General features: G+C 48.3%; 1 long non-coding RNA gene across 1 annotated transcript; it reads left to right on the top strand.

Moving 5' to 3' along the window:
• Positions 1–370: 370 nt before the first annotated feature.
• On the top strand, positions 371–5,211 carry LOC132654506 (uncharacterized). Its single transcript, XR_009592140.1, has 3 exons — positions 371–443; positions 635–789; positions 2,668–5,211. It is a non-coding gene; the product is annotated as an uncharacterized LOC132654506 (long non-coding RNA).
• Positions 5,212–6,902: the final 1,691 nt, after the last annotated feature.

The raw sequence follows: 6,902 nt of genomic DNA on the forward strand, positions 1-6,902 counted from the left end.
CTCCCTTCCAGTGAGGATCTGCTATCATACCCTTGTCCTCAGAGAAGACCACCTGGCCAGCAAGTGCAGAGCGAGGCTCTCCACTCACCGAGCCCTCCTCCCCACTCCCCTTCGTCGTTCTCTGTGGCATCCGTGCGTTTCTGACATGTGTTTCCTACATCTGCCTATGGCTGCCTCCCCTGAAGTTGAATAGGACGGCCCACAAAGTCAGGAGACCATACTTTTGCTTTGCTGTAGCTCGCTGACATCTCCTGCTTGGGACAGTCAGCCTAGGGTTTTATAGCTACTTAACTAGTGACCCGCCAGTCTCAGGCAAGCGCCCTCTGACGGGCATCTTCCTGAGCCGCGCGGGTGGCTCTTGTGCGCAGGCGTCGGACACCGGCCCGCGTTCCAGCTGCTTCCTGGGGACTTTCAGGGGTTTTGCTTTCCAAGAGGGGCAAAGGGTGAAAGATTGGGGCGTGTGGGCTGCAAGCTGAGGCTGATGGGGCCCCGAGAAGAAGGGCGGGTTCCTGAGCCTTCTTCGGTGTCACTTAGAAGACCCTTTTCTTCAAGGGCAACGACTGCTCATTTTTGGTGGGTTTTCGTTTCCCCCAGACCCTACCTCAGTGACATCTTTCTCCCCTCCTCCTTTCAGGCAGTCTATGACGCGGTTCCCCCACCCCCACCCCCGGCCAGATGCTAGGGCTTTGGAGCGGCTAAAATCTGGATCGGGTACAGCATCTCTTCACTGGCGTGAACAGAAGCACAGAGGCGATGCTCCCGCCCCTGGTGAGGCCTTCAGGAGCCAATGTAAGTGAGTCACCTGGCTTTGTAGTCTTAGCAACTCATCCTGGCCAGTTATGTGAAGTCCCAGCAGGGAAGATTTCAGTAATAAGATAAAAATATGCACTCTTTATTTTCTACATTCCGTAGTACAAAATTGTGTTCACTTGTTTCTAACCATTTAAAGGCTGATATCAGTTCAACAGTTCTTCACAGAGCATCCGTTTTCAAAGAGCTGGCACCCCTGGCACTCTGAATAAAGAGAGAGCAAGGGCAAATCACAGTGGCCAAGCTAAGGCTCTCCCGCTCCTGTGAACCCCAGACCATTATTTAGTGTGGCAGGTCCCAGCTTTTTTTGGACTTTATGAACCCTTGAAGTATTGAGGAGACAGTATAGACATGTCAGTTGATGTAGCTGACCAGGACGTTAGCAAAGACAGATTATATTGGCAGTTCAGAAAACAAGGGATTGTATTTATTTGTTTTTAACCAGGGACTCACATTGCACAATCTGGCCTTGATTTTATTATGTGACCAAGGATGACTTTGAACTTCTGGTCTTTCTCCTGCCTTCAACTCCTGAGTGCTGTCATTATAGATGTGTATCACTACACCCAGCTAAGAAGAGATATTTTAACTCTGAGAATTTCCAAGTGGGATCTCCCCACCTTGAAGACACTAATACTCAGAGGTCTAGGCAGAGACCATCAGGAACCCTGATGGATCTGTGGGTCCCTCCTGATTCCCTTCACAGGGCTGGCTGCCTTGAGTTCCCAGGGGCTCAACAGTCAGGCCTATCCTTTTCGGGAGTGAGTTTCTGAAAATAGATGTCATAGAATCAAACTTGGTGTTTCATCCTTACGGTGAATGGACTCCAGAATATTCGGTTTGGAGCTATGTCACCACACTCATTGTGTTGGTAAATGGGTCTCGCTGCCCCTGTACCAGTGAGACTAGCTAGCTAAACACAGAAATTTCTTCAGGCGTGGCTGCTGGCTGCCAAACACTCAATAGGGAGTTCATCAATAAATCAAACCCAATCTCTCTCTCTATCTCCCATTAACTAACAAAGGAAATACTCGCTGTATACTGCTTCAAAGAGAGGGGAAATGACTAATACCATGCTGGAAGAGGAAATAGTTTCCCCCAAAGGCTGTTTTATAGCAACTTGGTTTCCTCCTTGTAGGCCTTGTAGCTTTGACTCAGTAGTCTACACTGTGCAGAGGGAAGGTACCCATGCTTTTCATGGTCCCAGATTCTCAGGCAGCTTGCTGCACGGTAGAACCACCTAGCTGAGGTAAAACTGTTGATGCTCAGGAACCTACCTCTGATCACTTCAGCCAGAATCTCCAAAGATGGAGTCTAAGCAATGCTTCTGGTGATTCTAATGTGTGTTGTGGCTAGAAGCATCGTTTGTACTCTCGTAAAGCAGGAGGCAGTTCTGAGGCCGAGAAAGCTGTGGATGAGGGAAGCCTAGGATCCCAGACCGTGTCTACACCTTCCTGTAGGCTTAAGCCCTTGGTGTTGTCTTTTATATAATGGAGAACATGATGGCTATGACACACAGTTTTTGTGATGATTGGTATGCCTGGCACAGAGTATGGGCTTCTTGTAGAGGAACAGGGCCTTGTTTTTGTACTGTTTTGCTTTCTGAGACAGTTTCTCTTGTGATGGAGGCTGGCCTGGAACTCACTATGATCTTAAACTATGGATCTTCCTACCTCAGCTTCCGAAAGCTGGGATTATGTATCTGTGTCAACATGCCTGGCTTATGTAGCCTTAGTGGCTTAGCCAAGGGCTTCACACATGATAAGCAAGCACTCATTCAAGTGAGGGACATCCTTAGCCTTGTGTTTAGATGTTTGAGGCAAGATCTCACTGTAACTACTGGCTCTCCCATTTCAGCCTCTAGCTCCAATCCTAGCTGCGATGGAGAATCTGCTATCAACTTAGATGGCTAGGCTACTCAGCCAAGGGGAATTTGTGCACACAGCCGAAACGAGTGGTCTGGAGAGCATGGAGCCATGGGGAACACTCATGCAGCACTGTTCAACCACATCTGTGGAAGGGAGTGTGTGGCTATTGGTCACAGGCACCCTGGCTAGAGGGGAGAGTGCACAACCACAGAGGTACATAACCCCAGATGCTCTGTGCTGGCAAGAAGACCAAAGACCCAAACAACAGCTATCCTCAGCCATTGCACAGGAGCTATGTGCTCCAGGAAGCTGGGCAGTACTACCAGTGGGCTTGTTAGACAGCGATTTAGATATAGCCATGAAGAGGGTTCTTTGCCTGGGGTTTGGACCTAAGAACTTTTATGAGATGGGCTGGGAGTGTTTCTGTGTTTCTCAGTGGTAGGCTACTTGCCAGGCCCTGAGACTGGCACTAAGAAGACAAAGGCAGACCAGAGGAAAGGCCCTGGGTGTGGTAGATTATGCCTGTAATCCAAGCATACAGAATGCAAGAAGGCAGAGGCAGGAAGAGCTTGAGTTCTAAGCCACCCTCATCTCTATATAACTAGTTCTACTTAGTGAGAAGAGTCCTTACCCACATTCTCCCTCCCTGCCCCAACAACAAATAAATACACAAAGAAAGAAAGAAAGAAAGAAAGAAAGAAAGGAAAAGAAAAGAAAAGAAAAGAAAAGAAAAGAAAAGAAAAGAAAAGAAAAGAAAAGAAAAGTTGAGTATAATATGGTGGTACAAGCCAGCTGCTTGAGATACTGAGGCAAGATGGTTGCTTTGTCCGGGAATTCAAGGGCAGCCTGGAAAACAAAGCAAGAGCCTAGCCCACCCCAAATCCCAGAGAGGCTGTCAATTTGCAGCGGGGGTGGAGGCTGGAGGGTCATTGGAGGCCACTTGCACACTAGCTCCAGGAGAGAGCAAGACATTGATCCAGCAGACCATGGTGAATGTAAGAGAAGCAGCTCGCTGCCCGGGAGGGAGGACCAGCCAGACCACAGAGAAACCCCTGGTACCGTGGGTACCCAGTCTCAAGACCACACAATGAAATCTCTTTTCTCTCCTCAGAGAAACTTCACCATCTGAAACCAAACTAATCTGAAAGTTTTCATTTAACTGGTTTAATTCCTATTGACATATTAAAGTGTCTGAAGACGCATACAAATACTCCAAGTGACTGAAAGAAAATTTTAAATTGCTTAATTTATAGCTCACATACATTAGTTATTTTCTGAGACAGAGTCTCAAAGTCCAGACTGGCTGGAAACTTCCTTTGTAGACCATTCTGGACCGTAATCCTCCTGCCTCAGCCTTCCAAGTGCTGAGATTACAGGAATGTCTAGTTCATTAATTAATTAATTAAAGGTGGATACCTTTCCCTTCAAGATTAGAATGTTACCTGCCTCCGTCTTTCGAGAACCTTGGTTTTGTTCAGAGATTTAAGTAACTCAAGCGCCATAGCAACCTGGTGTCCACTAACACAATACCTTAGTGAGCCTGAGCCAGCATGCCCCCTCCCCCATTGGTTGGGTTCAGGGGCCACAGTGGGCTTCCAGGAACAGGGTTAGCAGGCCTGTTAGTTCCTATATCAGGCTGGCACCGCTGATCTCAGAATGTTCTTTTTTGTGAGACAAGGAAAAAAAGTCTCCATCATATAAGTGACAGATATAAAGATATCACAGTTATTAATCACAACTAGATCAATGTATCCCGAATTGAGGAGACTTAGCGGTCCTATGTACAGTGTAATTCTGAATTACGTCCTGGAAAGTACATGGATGTGGAATCCATTTCTGCCCCCATGTTGTTACTTCCAAGCTGGGCACCCTGACAAGCTGTTTCGTTTTTATCAGTTTTACTTTCTTTGTACATTGAAAGAAAACAAAAATATAGTTTTTTGTAAATTAAGCGAGATAAAGTCTTGTGGCTGGAACACACCCAAGACACAATACGAACTAGCTATAATGGTTATTATCCAAACGAAAGAAGCATGAGCTCTGCTTTAGTCATATTACAGTTACCAGAAAAGGCAGCATGAAATACAGAGCAAAACAAGACACATAAAACAGACAAACTGCAGGAGTAATGGGAACATTTGCTGTTAGAGTTGGGACAAAAAAAAAAAAACAACTTAATGAGAACAGGAATTGGAAACCTGCCTAATTTTTACATTTTTATAATGTTCTTAATTTTTTGAATTCCCTGCCAAAAAAAAAAACCACCAAAAAACAAAAAACACTGCCTGCACAATCACATAAAACTCGTGAAAACATTGTGATCTCCTTAATAAATAACTTAAAGAAAAGAAACAATCAAAAATGCCCACTGAGACATTTTCTCTTTATACCAATAGAAAAGTTGGTAGCCCCCCAAGTGGGGGAACTAAATAAATTAGGCTGCACGGTTGATCCGGCTGCAGTTGTTAAGTGGTTAAGAACTGTGCAGCCACATGGAAAAATGGATACATTAACGGCTTTATTAGTGGTTAGACTGGAAGATTGTTGAATTCCTATCCTATTTATAAGTTACCATGATTTACTACAATATTGCTTTGCAATAAAAAAGTTAATGAAATCAAAGAAAATAGCTGTGAAATTCGATCAGAACATGTGTGACTTTGGGGGTCTAGTCTGTTCTCTTGTGGTTGGAGCTGTAGGAGCTAGCTGTTTCTCACATCCCAGGCAGTCCCCCAAGGCTCCCCGTTGGCTCTCTGAAAGCCAGAAAGTGGGAGACACAGCTCTTTAGTTTGCCCAAACCGTGTGGCCACTCGCCCGCTTTACAGTGGGGTCTGGGGCTGTTCTCAGGTCTGCCAGCGATGTTAGGGCAGGGGACTGGCCGTGGCTTTTCTCTGATGTTTGGTACTAGGCATGAAACGGATGCCACTCGAGGAGAAAAATAGCCTACACAGTCTGTGTGGGGGCCCCAACTAATGCATACAGGTGAAGGGGATTCACTGTTCTTGGATTTAGGGACGCCTGCTATCCTGCCGGGTCGGGCAGGCCCAGAACTAAAGCCAAGAGGCCGGTAAACTCACTTCTACCCAAGGGACAGGTGTCTGTTGTGTCCTTTGGGGGGGGGGGGACAGCGTCCGTTCAGAAGAAAGCCTGGGAGGCGACAGCGGGCTCTGCGGCCTCCTGCCACCCATTTCCTCTCCCCTGTGGGGCCATCTGTAACCGGGCGGGGAGGGGCGGGTCCTGGGTGTCGCCACGCAGAGGCGGGTCAGCTGCGTCCAGTTAGCGGGGACAGGCTCGGCACGGAGTGGGAGCGTAATCGGGACCATGCTGGGCCTAATGGGAAGCAGCCGCAGCGCGGCGGCCAAGCCCTTTCCCACGGGGCCCGAGAGCGGCCGAGATAAAACGCATGAACCACGAGAGGCGCTTTGATTCCAATACGAAACAAATTATTCCTCCCGGAATGGAACAAAATCAGTCAGGGCGGAATCTCACGGCCGTCATTCCTCTCCACCACCAGCCTCCGCTGGAGGGCCCGCGGGGCCTGATGACCCGCGACTCTTAGCTGTGCTGGCAGCTACAGCAGACTTGTGTAGCAGAAGCTACACAAACCTTCAGAGCCGTTTGTGAGGTGCCCAGTGCCTCCCCTAGAGTTTCTGGTGCCGTGGTGGGGTGAGGGTGGAGGGCCAGGATGTGCGGGTTTTCCAGGTAACTGGGACTGAGGCATCGCTGTGAGAGCCATCCGACACGTGGGGACAGGTGAGCAACTTGCCTTTGGGTCCGTCTGCCCCACCCCCTCCTACACCCCATATTCAGATGGATGAGTTCTAGGGAGTTCTACAGTAGGCTATTTATCCAATACCTGCCTCCCCCTCACCCCCCCCCCCCGCCAAACACAAGGGCCCACCAGCTGATGAATACGCACACATATACATGCATGCATGCATACGTACATACATACATACATCATGGGTCCCAGATGAAGAATGAACCCAGTGGGGCTTAATCCCTGAAGCCTGTGTTGGTGTCTGAGCAACTGCCAAACCCCTCTGAAACCGAACAAGACCTCCAGGCAACCCCTCCTGGCGATGTTTCATTCTAGTTGCTAGGGAAGTTTCCTGGCCCCATGTTCCCCTGCCTGGGCCACAAGTAACTCCAGGAACAGTTTCCGAGCAAGACTGGCAGCCAGCTGAAGAGCGGCAGTTCTTGCTGAGGCTTGTCAAATTGGAG

This window comes from Meriones unguiculatus, chromosome 6 (genome assembly GCF_030254825.1).
Source record: "Meriones unguiculatus strain TT.TT164.6M chromosome 6, Bangor_MerUng_6.1, whole genome shotgun sequence".
Taxonomy (NCBI): domain Eukaryota; kingdom Metazoa; phylum Chordata; class Mammalia; order Rodentia; family Muridae; genus Meriones; species Meriones unguiculatus.